The sequence below is a fragment of the Macrotis lagotis genome, chromosome 3, assembly GCF_037893015.1.
Source record: "Macrotis lagotis isolate mMagLag1 chromosome 3, bilby.v1.9.chrom.fasta, whole genome shotgun sequence".
NCBI classification, from domain to species: Eukaryota; Metazoa; Chordata; class Mammalia; order Peramelemorphia; family Peramelidae; genus Macrotis; species Macrotis lagotis.
The window spans coordinates 84,178,971-84,192,692 of record NC_133660.1 but is presented as its reverse complement, the minus strand read 5'-3'; the positions used below and the strand labels follow the sequence as shown (position 1 = coordinate 84,192,692).

The following is a 13,722-nucleotide window of genomic DNA, read 5'->3' as shown; positions in this document are numbered from 1 at the left end:
CCTTCTTCAATAGGTGCAAGATAGTCTAACCCCCTTTTTGATTAATAAAATGACTAGAACCTCTGATATCCATTTCAAAGAGGAAATATAGGGATGCTTGTACAAATAGAGCATTTAGATATCTTCAAACACCAGAAGAATTTCAAAAGAGGAATGACCTTTGTAGAATCTTGAAGATTGTGCTTTGCCAGATTCTGGTCTTGGAATAACAGATTGACTTTACGTGTTTTGCTGGAAATATATTAGACTCATAATTTTATTATAGAAGAAATTTTCAGATGAGTAAGTTCCAGTTAACTTAGAGTCTTAGAGTTGACCAGATAGTTTTTCTTAATCTGTTTGATCTTGGGGAGAATTTGTTAACAGAATCAAAAGTTCTCTTCTCATGCCATCCAATGGGCATAATAAACCTATACTCAAACAGGTATTGACTATTCATTTCAAGAAGAGAAGGCAATGAGATCTCTTGTGATTATAGCAGTACTGTTTACATCTGTACTATCTTTGATAAATTTGAAAATGGTCTTTAAAAAAATAAAACAAAATACTTCCTTTTTATAGAATCACAGATTTGATAGAGGTTTGGAAGGGATACTCAGGAAGAGAATTAATATCTTAATACAAGAGGTACAACGTTGTCTTCAAAGAAATGTGCTTGCTTCACTTCTTCCTTCATTCTTCCTCCATTTCATCCTTCCTTTTCTCTCTTCCCTTCCTTCCTTTTCTTCTTCCTCTTTTTCTCACTTTGTCAATGAATGAATGAAAATAAGAAACACATTTTTGGGCAGTTAACTTAGAAATTTGTTTTGCTTGATTATACTTGTATATAATATAGTATAATCCCTTCCTTCCTTCCTTCCTTCCTTCATTCATTCATTCCTTCATTCCTTCATTCCTTCTTTCTTTCCTTCTTTGCTTCCCCCCAGTTCCTCTTTTCCCTTTTTCCTTCTCTCTTTTTCAATAGATTGGGTAAAGTGGGAAAATAAATATTTGATGATTTTTAAAAAGTTGCTTAAAAAAAGTAAGTATAAGGAAAATGTATATAGGTTTGTTAATGGGTGATACTTTGGGAGTGATGTCTAAGAGGGCTGAACAGCTGTACATGGCAGATGTTGGATATAGAGCTTCCTCCAGCTTCCAGTTATTCTTCTTAGTCAAAAGGAGAACAGTGTTAGTAGATTAGGCCTAGGTTGTGATTAAGGGAATTTGAGCTGAGAACTAACACTATGTTCAGAGTGATTGAATCAATTTGGATATGAGTAGCAAGAGTGACAAAAATTTACCAGAAGGAATGAGGGGAAGCTGTAGAACCAAGAATACTAGCTCTCTGGTGATAGGTAAGTATTATTGAAATAATAATTTCAGGATTTCTAGGGGGCATAGAATAGAATAGTTTTCAACTTTAAAGCTTTTTTCTTCTTAGTTTTTAGATAGTCATGTATTATAGGTTGGAGATAGTAAAGAAGCTAGAGAAAGATCCTTCAGTATTCATGGTGGAATGGGGATGAATCTCACCTGTACTCTCTTATCTAGGCACCTTTTCTGACATAGAATGGTATACAAAATAATAAAAATGGTATACAACATTGTTATTAATCTAAATGAGATAATGTATAGCAAGTGTTTTAGGAATTTTAAAGTGACATAAGTATCTTTTCTTATGCATAAGTAATAAGTGGTGAGTTTGAAATAGTCTGAAACTAAAGAATCAGATGGAGAAAAAGGAAAAGCCTACTTCAGAATCTGATGAACAGTTTATAAAAATTATCTCCTATGTATCTCTTTCCCTTAATCCTAATTCCTTATACCAAAACATGTAAGCATATTTATCCAAAATACACATGTACAATGCTAACCTGATGGTTCACTGCTGGGGGTGGGGTAGGAGGGGAGGGTGGAAGGAAACTTTGTAACTTAAAAGTATACATGCACATACAGATGAAAATAAATAAACAAATAGATAAATAGATGAAGAAAGAAAGAAAGACTTGGTTGGAGGAATGGATATAGTACTGGGCCTGAAGTCAAAAAAACTCATCTTTCCTGAGTTCAAATCTGATCTTAGACACTTAGCAATTGGGTGACTCTAGACAAGCCACTTAACTGTTTGTCTCAATTTCCTCAACTATAAAATTAGCTAGAGAAGAAAATGACAGCATGGAGTTGGACATGACTGAAATAACTTAAGGAACAATTCGAGGCCTGAATGTTGAGCTCTTTTTCTAACTCTACCTTCTCTCCTCCTTCCCCACCTTTTCAGTGACTAATGTGGTGGGAATATACAATGGTAATTAAAGGTTGGAGGAGAAGGGGATTAGAAATAGGATAGTTAATATACCTGATAACCGTGTGCCAAAATGGGTAAAAATGACCTAGGATATGACTAGAATGTGTACTTCAGAATCATAGTGGATCAAAAACAAGAGAGAAAAATAGTAAGGCATAGGAGGAGTTTTTCTTTATGCTTGGGCCGTTCCTGGCTCCACTAGAACACCATTATTGATGATATCAACTGTGATTAAATTTGGTATTATAAAACCCAGCTAATGAGCCAGTACAATTGGAAAGCAGTCAGAAATTCTACCCAAAAGAAGAATGTTGAACAAGAAAAAGTGTCCAGAGGTAGAATCTACTACTTTGTGTCCCAACTTCCCTCAAATGACTAAATATTGACTTCTAAGAAGACCATGAATCATCAATATTCTATCCTAGCAAAAGGGAGACACAATGATTTAATGTTCAGATTCTGTATGAACACCAAAGATGCTTGTTAGCTCCATGTAGGACTTCTGACAGAAAGGTCAGAATCTAAACACTTGCATTTATATCCACAGATTATCTAGTTCTGGAAGACTTGTTTAGTTCTTTAAGGAGCCTAGTCTTGGAGTTGGTTATTTAATATTTGATTTTATTTCTTTGCTTCTTTTTTTAAGTTTTTTGCAAGGCAGATGGGGTTAAGTGACTTGCCCAAGCCCACACAGCTAGGTAATTATTAAGTGTCTGAGGCCAGATTTGAACTCAGGTACTCTTGACTCCAGGAACAGTACTCTATTTACTTTACTTCTTTGGTTATGAATGAACAAATATATGTAGTCAAATCATGCTTTTGTGATTAACTTCATAATCATATGATCGGGGTCCACTGAAATGTAGGAAGATAGAATCCAAATTGTTGGGAGTTAGCAAAGAGATCAGTTGGCTACATTTACCATGAATACATCCCTAGAGTAATGACTTGGACATTGTCCCAGAGAAAGGGAGAGAAATCGATAATAGAAGTAGGACCACAGAGAGTTTAGAATCTTCTACAAGTTTCCTCTGGTAAACATATAATCAATCATAGGAGTAATCCTCTTTTTTTGAAAAAAGACTAAGAAAATGGTTAGAAGTGGACTCTGGCAATTAAACTTAATAAGCATAGTATTCTAACTGGCTACATGGTGTTCACCATTTAATATTGCTTTGAATAACTATCTCAGCTGTGCTGGACCATTGGTAATATGTGTCTTTCCTCATTCCTCATCACATGTAAAGGTTAAAAAAATGTTTGTTACAAAAAAGCTTTGCCTAGAAGACTCTTTTATATTAGCTCTGGCACAATCAAAATTATTATACTTTATGTTTGTTTTAAAGAAGGGAAGAAATTTAGCACAATTTTGAGAAGATAGTTGTGTTTCTTAACAATGGTAGGAATACTTAACCATGTGGAAATACTTTGGAAAAAAAAATCAGTGGAGAATCTTTGTTCTCAGTTTTGGAATTTGTTGAGATTGAAGACTACAAAATAGGAGAGAAACAACAGTTAAAAATGACCTTATAGATGTCCATTTCTTTGGTCTAACACCTGAAGGTAGCACCCCATCTCCTTGCCCACTCCCCAAATAATGATTAAGGAATCCAAAAACAATTAGAAGGAAGCTCTTCAATCTAAATGAGAATTACATAAAAAGATGACCAAAGAGAACACAGGCTAGTAGAGGAGTTGAACTAAGGCAGTTAGAGTCAGCTCAGGTATATGAGAAGGTAACAGGGGAAAGGTCATGCCTGGGAAAGCAGTCCAAGTTCTGATAACCTGTCTATAAGTCGGAGTAAAAGAAAGGAGGGAAAACAGGACCATTTGTAAATGAAACTGAAGTCAGGCAGTGATAATTGAGTTCTAAAGCTAGATTCTGGTCCTTGACCTATCAGAAAAGAACCATCCTCAAAGGGTTACTGCACAGGTAAAAACAGGGCCCAATTATATAATACCTCGAGTAGTTTGAATTACATCAAGAGGAATCAATTCAGTGCCAAGGTATCTGCCTTGACAAGACTGCATAGAAAGCCTAGACCAGTGGAGTCTTTAATATCACATTGGGGTCTATGATAGGGCATGGAACTAATTTATGATTGAGGTTCCTGAAATGAGATAAACTCCATAGAATAGCAGGAGAGATAAAAAGTTGAATATTGAGGCAGAAATTGACCCAATACTCTAACCAGACTAGCAATATTTGTGACTTCCAGATTAGGGAAACAGGTCCACATGAGACCTATATAGCTCATGCAAGAATGTCAAAGGTGACTAATCTGAACATGAAATTCCAATTCAAGAACCAAAGCTGAAAATATTGGTAAATATAAGATGCCAAATGCAATTAACAATACTGTGATATAAGAGAAGTCCAAGATGTAAACTGAGAAGAAAGCAATTTTGCAGTTACAAACAGGACCTCAGAAGAAAAAAAAATGTAGTTCCTATGATACTTCAAAAATACTGGGGCTACAAGAATAGGGACTACAAGAGTAACTAGAAGATATGAGCATAAAATAAAAACTAAAATTTGACATTGGGAGGAGGGGATTGAAAGGAGAATGAATAGCTTAGAACAAAAATTGAGAAACTTTACCCAAATAAATTCTCTGAAAAACAGAAAAGTGCTCCATGAAACAAGGAACATTACAACAAAGTCAAAATCAAAAAATATAAAAGAAAATATAAGGTATATACTATCAGGTATATACTATACTATTTGGAAAATAGGTCAAGGAGAAATAAATTAAGAATCATGAGATTGTAAAATATGACCAAAGAACATAAATATTTTATTAAAAGAAATCATAAACTAAAACTGCATAAATTTATTAGAACCAGAGATCAAAATGAAAATAAATATAATATACCTCTTGAAAGACTCCCCTAGGAGAAAACACAAGGGATATAATAACCAAATCCAGACCTAAATAAAATTTAAAAAACTATTATAAACAGAAGAGAATTCAAATATCAAGGAACCCCAGTCAGAATCACACAAGACTGTAACAATTACTATGAAAAGGAGATAAACTTAATATTCTGAAAAGAAAAAGTATAGGAATATAAATAAATATACTTTACCTTGTTAATCTCAGCTTAATAATGCAGGGTGAAAATGGATTTTGAGCAGAATAGAGAAATTTATTCCTGATGAAAAGGTCCAGTTTCAGTGTTAACTTTGAAATGCACACACATAGGAGTCAAGAGAAACTTAAATAAGGAAGCAGATAAGGGCAACTGGAAAGGTCTATATAATGACTTAGTGCTGACACAGGGCCTGGATGTTAGTTGTTCTAATTTTATTATTATTATTATCATTATTATTATTATTATTATTATTATTTACTTTATGAAAGGAAAGAAAAATTAAGGGAAAGAGAAAAAAGGGATATACTTGGAGAGAAAGGAGGAATGAGGGGGAGGAACTTAGTATTTTAAGTAAATGACACACTGAGAAGAATAGAGGGGGTGGGAATAATTAAACAAAGAGCTGAACACACATTTGTTGATTGACATCTGGCTTCTTTTTAGTGAGTGGGACCAACAACTTTATATTTTATGTAGAATTGGACGCAACTAGTTACATGTATGAAATGACATACTTTGGAACTTTGATTCAATTTGAACTAATTCTACAATAATGGAAACATAAGTTGTTGGTTATTTTCATTAATAGTGCCTACAAAGACAGATCTTGAATGAATGGTGGAAGTACTTTAAATAGATTTGTTATGCTTTTAAGAAGAATTTGATTTGCTAGAAAAATATTTCCATGGATTTCTGCAAATAAGTTAAAATGTACTCATAAAACCGATCATTATTTAACTTTTTTTCAGATTATTTTTCTCCTTCAAGAAAATGAAAATGAAAACTTTGTTTGACCTCTTGTACCATGATTTTTGCTATGTATTCCAAAGCAAATTATATTATCATCGCAAATGGAAACTTAAGGAAAGTCTTGGCCATAGAAAACTGCTTTGGAATGAGGCATTCCAAAACCAAGTTTTATCAAAAGTGGCATCTTCAAGAAGTTATTCAGCTCCCACAGGGTTCACAATATTTAATGAGGGCCTTTTGTATTTATTTATATAATGCTAATATTAGTGTTTTTGGTGGTATGACACATAAATGCTAAATTCCATTTAAATAACTAATTATTTTGTGTCTTTGTGTCCTCTTTCAACCCAAACATTATTAAGATTGCTATAAATCTTCAAAGGTCCACTTAATGTATAGATGAGGAGTCTTTTTTACTTCCTTTCATAAAGGAAAAATATCAGGACATCTAGGTGACTCTGTGGATAGGGCACTGATCCTGGAGGCAGGAGGACTTGAGTTCAAATGTGGCCTCAGACACCTGATACTAGCTAGTTGTGTTTCTCTGGGAAAGTAATTTAACTCTGATTGACTTGCCAAAAAAAACAAACAATAAAAATATCTGTTAATGTAATATAATATTTAAGTTACTGAAATGTTTTGTGTTTAACTCCTTCTTCACCTGGGGAAAGCAGGCTTTTGTAAACTTTCAGGAATTTACTAAGGGTGACCTAAATCTTGGTGTCTTTCTGGAACAGAATATTAGATCTAATGTAGAGATTTGGCTGCTTCTCCTTTGTGAGATGGAATGGTTATTTTCCAGAATCCCAGGCTATCAGAGTAGAAGTTGAGTTAGAGATCTATCACCTAGTCTAACATCCTTATTTTAGAGAGGGTACTGATGCCCTGAGACATAGAGTTGAGGGCAGGGCCAAGATTCATATTCAGGTTCACATACAGCACTTACCATTCAAAGGTCAAGTAGCTGGAATCAAATATTAGGTGTTATTGGGGCATTTTGCCCTCCATTAATGGGACAAAACTCTCAAAAGTGGTTAGGGGAATTTCTCCACTCAGAGTATGAAAAAGCTATGGGAAAACCAAAACAATTTCATCATCACTTTATCCATACTGTTAAAAGGGATATTGCTAGAATTCATCAAAATAGTTTTAATGTAACTTGAAGCTGTCACACAATTGTATTTGCACCTTTCTTATCTGATAGGGAACTTTTAACCCTTGGAAAAATCCCTTTTTCCACAAATAAAGATTATTGAAGGACCTTTGTTCTTCTATTTTTAGGTATAGAGGTGGACTTTTTTTATTTTCTCATGGATCCTTTTGGCAGTCTGACAAAAGTCTTTAGAGTCCTTCTCAGAGTAATGTGTTTAAAGGAATAAAATTAAATACCATGAAATACAAAGAGAACCAATTATATGGAACTTAGTTATCAAAATATTTTTAAAACATATTCACACAGAGGAAGCAAGGTGTTGCAGTAAATAGAGTAGGGCCCTGGAGTCAGGAAGAGCTGAGTTCAAATTCAGCCTCAGACACTTAATAATTACCTAGATGTGTGACCTTGGTCAAGTCACTTAACCCCATTGCCTTGCAAAAATTAAAAAATAAAAAAACAAAAAAATTCACACATTCTAGGTAAGGGATTACTTGAAGATGCCTTAAAATAGAAAAAGTGATATTCTATATAGCTATCAACAGCAGTACTGTACTTCTCAAGAGATTTTTGTGTCAATTTAATGTTTAGAAAATTTACAATTTTTATAGCAAATTATTCTAGTTTTTTGTAACAAGTAATTCTAGTTCCAGAAATCTGAAGTATATATACAATCTTTTTTCTTTCTTTGACTTCTTTGCACATGACTTTTGACTTATTTGATGCATGGTCCCAACTAGTCCCATTAGTTTTAAATTCAATTTTGGAAGGTAAGGAGTCACTCTGGAGCTGTTTAACACTGAACAAATGTAGGCAAACTTCGCCATAGCACTGAGAAGATTTTCAAGAAGCATAATGCTGCACTGAGTAGTGGTAATAAAAGCACCATTTCAATAATGCATCCAGAAATACTTTTCTAGCGAATCCCTTCTACAAGTACTGTTCAATGCTTTGCCTTTCTATCTAATTTTCTGGTTATCCCATAAAAGGAAGCATACTAGATTGTTAATATTTAAGAATTACACTCACTTTGTCTTTTCTTTTTAAACATTGATGCTTTAAATATTGATGCTTTTTTCTTTTTTATATCATTATTTCTGTTATTTCCTAATAACTTTCTTACTTCCCAATAGGATGCTCCCTTGTAGTAAATCACTTACAATTAGGAAATATAAATCAATACATATCTGAAATAGTATACTTTATTCAACATTTTTTGTCTGTTAAAAGAAGTTCTCAAAACAAGACTTCAAAGGATTCCTAGTAAAGCATGTCATCCCTTTGACATATAGGTAGTGGCCACAGTCATACAACTAGAATACTAAATATGTTTCAGAGGCAGGATTTGATCTGGGTTCAGGCGGTAGTAAACTCTAAGTAGAGGAAATTACCATTTGTCTTTTGAAGTGACAGTTTGGCACTGGATCCACCATAGTTCTAAAGTCTTTCAGTGTTGTATTCACTTTAAAATGTCAAGTACATATGTAACTTTTTTTCTTTCTTTGACTTTTTTGCATATGACTATTGACTTATTTGATGCATGGTCCCGACTGGTCTTATTATTTTTAAATTCAATATTGGAAAATAAGGAGGCACTTTGGAGCTGTTTAAAACTGAACAAATGTAGGTAAACTTAGCCATAGCACTGAAAAAAATTTTAAGAAGCAAAATACTACACTCACTGTTGGTAATAAAGGCACCATTTCAATAATTCATCCAGATATCAGGGAAGTATGTGTTGACACACTTGACTTGGTCTTAAATCTCAAGGGATCCAACCCATATGTAGCTTTTCTTAAGCTTTTAGGTGACCAGAAAGTCAATTCAATATGATCAGATTTCCTTTTTCAAAGGAAAAAAATTTTTTAAGCCTTAGCTCCCAAGATCAATCAACTTTTAGGGTTTGCTTCCTTGCTTTTTAGGAAAAGCACTAGTTTAACCTACATGGGAGATTAGGATGAAGTGGAAAGGAAGGAGTAGAAGATGGAGGGGATGGAGGTTAGTGGGGGGTAATACCATCACAACTAGTCTTGATAATCATTAAAAACTGGGGAATTTTTATTTTTCCATTTTTAAATTAAAATTTTCATTTAGCAAGAAATAATTGATTTTTTCTCTAAAAGTGACACATCAAAAAACTCCTTAAAAACAACAAAAAAAAAATCCAGGAAGTTTGCTTAGTTAAATACATGTTACTTAATATATGTCTATTGAAATCTTCTTCTAATGTCATATGGTGGTATGGAGATGACCCTGGATTTTTAAAGGCTGTGCATGATGTATATAAAGATGGCCAATCAGGACCTTTCTTGTGGTAGACTGTGTCTGTCATCCAAAGATCAATGTTGCTAAAAACAAAAAGCCTAATCACCCAAAGTCTGTCAAGCAAGAGATGACTTTTTCTTTCTTTTTTGGACTAACCAAGGTCCAAAGAGGATAGAGGAGTAGTGGTCTGTGGAAATGGAGCACATTTACATACTGACAGAAACATGAATCCTGAAAGCTGAGAGGGAGAAAGGCACAGGAGAAATTTTGCTGAATCGGTGATCTGGGGACTTTGGTTTAAAACTTGAATCTCCCAAACTGAAATTCAGAATGTCATTTATTCTCTCTGAAATATTGTGTCTACCTCTGTAAAATACATCAGGATTGATTGGATGGCAAGACTATGACATTTATTATTCTTTTAAGAAAATTTATAGAATAATCAAGAAGATTCTTTTATTAACCCATAGTTATCAAAACTCAAGCCAAAAGGAAGCAGATTGGTTAAACCAAATATAGAAGTAAACGTGGAAGAAAGATTAAGATTTAAGACTACTGGGGAGAATTTACAGGCCAAATCTGTAAAAATAAAGGGGTCATTTTCCCCAAAGTCTTCAAAGTCAGTAGCTTTTTCCTTAGGGGTTTTAATGAAAGTCTGAGGATAACCTTGGGGAAGTAGGTCAAACTGGTAATCTGACTTTAGGAAGACCTCATTATTCATTAGAGTCATCTATATTTTGTAAAAATGAGTTGAAGAAAAGTGTTTTCCCATTCAGAAACACAGTAATTTAATGAGTCCAGACCTTGAGAGAAAGAAAAAAAAAGAGTCAGTTCCTAGACCTTTGAAGAAAGAGCCACATAGGAGACTGGCTTCTGTGACTATTGGTTGCAATTTCTATGGTTCCTGGAGAGCCAGGCCTGGATGCTAGCCTTGGACATCACGTGAAGCAATTGGACTTCGTTCTAGTGTTAGAACAAGAGTTAAAATGGGACTAGCAAAGTTGCTTCAGACAAACTTACCAGAACAGGGAAGCCTGGGTCAAAGGTTAGCCAAACTGCTAAAGGAATATATAGACTTCTGAGGACAATGGAGACCATTAAAATCAGAGTAAAAAATGGGGGTTTGAAAACTAGGTAGGTTTTTTTGTTGTTCTTGTTTTTGTTTGTTTTATTTTTTTTAGTTTTTGCAAGGCAATGGGGTTAAGTGGCTCGCCCAAGGCCACACAGTAAGGTAATTATTAAGTGTCTGAGGCCAGATTTGAACTCAGGTACTCCTGATTCCACGGCCAGTGCTCTATCCACTATGCCACCTAGCCACCCCAAAACTAGGTAGGTTTATACAGAATCTTTAGGCTTAGATAGCACAATATCTTTATATGGGGGCCTTAAACCTGGAAATGAGACATAAAGACAGATCCTTGAATAGGTTATGGAAGTCAGTAACCTTGTCAAAACTGCCTCAGGCTAGTTATCAGAGAGCTCTTACTGTTAGTAAACCAAGGGATGATTAGAGGACCAAAAAGGGTAGGAGTTGTTGTTGTTGTTGTTGTTGTTGCTGTCCTTTTTAATATGGAGTTAAAGAAAGACTTACCTTTGTTCACATTGTCTTTGAAAACTCAACCCATCAACTTGGATACAAGATCCAGTCATTTTGTTTTCTGTTTACTATTTTAAATCCCTCTAAGTTCCCTATAGTTAAACAGTAAAAACCCTTTGAGCAATTTAAAGAGAGTGGTACTCTTATTTTTCAGAGCTAACTGAGTTGGTAAGAAGTTGAAAACCTATAGGAGAACTGGACAGAAAGAAGCCTAGGGTAAGGAGAGGGTTGATGGATAGTGTTATTAAAAGGTGGGTTTAATATACTAGGAGGAAGACCTCATTTTCCTGAAACTTACTGTAGTGTAATTTAGGACACAGGCTAATCAAAGGGACCTCTGAAACAGGAACTTTCACCCTGATAAAAGAGAAAGTGATAAATCATATCCATACACATCAGGGAATCAGTTGACAATGAAATCATTCTGGGTCAATACAATCAAGGAAAAAAAAAGGGGGGTAGTTAGTTGAGCCTAGAAACCAGATAGAATATTATCAAAGAAGAAATCATGGGAATGCAAAACTGTTATGATCAGTAGCAGAGACTACTTACAAGGTTGGATCACAGGACCTGAGCTCAAATTCCAGTCATCCTACAACCTGTGTGACCTTGGGAAAGTTACTTATTTTCTCCACACACCAATTTCCTAATTATAAAATAAGGAGGTTAGACCAGATGATCCCAGAAGTCATTTTCAGGTTCTAAACCTGATTCTATGGTTTATGCAACTTTCTAATAATCAGTTATGGAAAAGATGTTTCACACAGGGCTTTTCTTCAGAGAGGAGTTTCTTCAGCAATGAAAGGATAGGTGTAATGCATATCCCTCCATGCTAAGCCTTGAAAATTCAAGTATAAAAATGAAACAGTCCCTGCCCTCAAGGATTTATGTTATATCAAAGTAGAAAACATGTATATGTATAAACACATACAAAATATATATATAAAAGATAATTTTTTTTGCAAGGCAATGGAGTTAAGTGACTTGCTCAAGGTCACACAGCTAGGTAATTATTAAGTGTCTGACATCAAATTTGAACTTGGGTCCTCCTGACTCCAGGGCTGGTGTACTAGCTGGTGCTCTATGCACTGTGCCACCTAGCTGCCCTCATACAAGATAATTTGTAAGGGAAGAAACTAGTTCAGTCAGTTGTTCTAACAACAACCATAATAGTTAGCAATTGAGGCTTTAAAATATTGCAAAGTACTTTCCATACTTTACATATATCGAGTGGCTTAATGCTCTCAAGAATGTGAGATAGGTTCCACTACTATGCCTATTTTACAGTTGAGAAAAAGGAGACTGACAGAGGTGAAGTAACTTACCCAAGGTCAGAGATGTGGTCCACCAGGGAACATATCAAGTTCAAGTGTAGCATAATAGAAATAAGTCTAGGATGTAGAGTTGGAAGACCAAGATTTAAGTCCCAGTTCCTGCATTTACATTGTGAATAAAAGTCAATTATGTTTTTACTTCCTCATCTCCAAAAAGAAGATAACAATTCTTGCCCTATCTAGCTTAGTCAGTGTTATGAGGAAGGCATTTTGTAAATAGTGACGTGTTGTACACATCCAAACTGTTACTCATAAGGAGATCAGTTGAGAAGAGAGGAAAATAGGATAGAGTTTAGATAAACCACATACATAGAACAAACTGTTCCTTTCAAGCACTGTTTAGGGTAAGACCCACTTTCACATCCTGTGGTATGTTCTCCGAACTAAGTACCCTCATTCTCTAGTGTATTTTGTCATGCTTTTCTCCATGACCCCAAGACTTAGATGAATACTTAGATGAATCTCCCTCTTCAGTTGATCTGCAAAAATGATATTTATAAAAGCACAGATCTCCATCAGTAGAACAGAAAGGGGTTTCAAATTACTGCTGCTTGTAACAGCATTAAAAAGTTTGAATCAAACAGGACTCAGAGGGAGGCATGGGGAGATGAGATTGCCCAGCTTGTTGACTTTGGGGAATGAGTTTTTTCAAAAGTAGGAGATTTGGGTATCCTTAGCTTGATTACTCAGATTATTCAACTCTGAGTACTTCCTCAGACTACATAGTGCTCTTGGATCTCATAAGTCTTTTAACAGCTTATTTACATGAAATGAGAAGAAAAGCAAAGGAGAGTATTTGTCTAATGTCTGTGGAATATGGAATCTTGAAGAATAATATAGTCTCTCTCTCTCTCTCTCTCTCTCTCTCTCTCTCTCTCTCTCTCTCTACTAAAATTATTTCCTGACCAGTTCAGTTCAATATAATTCACCTAGGCCTTAGTAGGGATTTTAATTATTATGGCCTTAGGGCATTTGCTTTATAAAGAGAAATCTTGAGACTAAACCTGTTAGAGGTTAGGGAGGAAATTAGGACAAGGAAAAGAGATGAAGAGAGAGAAAGGGGAAGGAATGGAGAAAGAAAGGATAAAAGAGAAATTAATTCAACCAAGTCAAAAATAAACATTAAAAAAATTTTTAGAAGTAACAGGTAGAAACAGGGAGCTCTTTTGGACTTTGGATCAATCAACTAGTCATCAAACTTTCTTTTTAAAAAGTGCTTATTAGGTACAGGCCACTCATA

At 34.7% G+C, this 13,722-nt stretch overlaps 1 long non-coding RNA gene across 2 annotated transcripts in view; it reads right to left on the bottom strand.

The window, feature by feature from the left end:
• The window catches only part of LOC141517677 (uncharacterized), a 64,250-nt gene extending 51,564 nt beyond the window's left edge, over positions 1-12,686 (bottom strand). For both annotated transcript variants that reach the window (XR_012476941.1, XR_012476942.1), the window contains exon 1: positions 12,474-12,686. This is a non-coding gene — a long non-coding RNA (uncharacterized LOC141517677). The remainder of the gene's footprint in view (positions 1-12,473) is intronic.
• Positions 12,687-13,722: the final 1,036 nt, after the last annotated feature.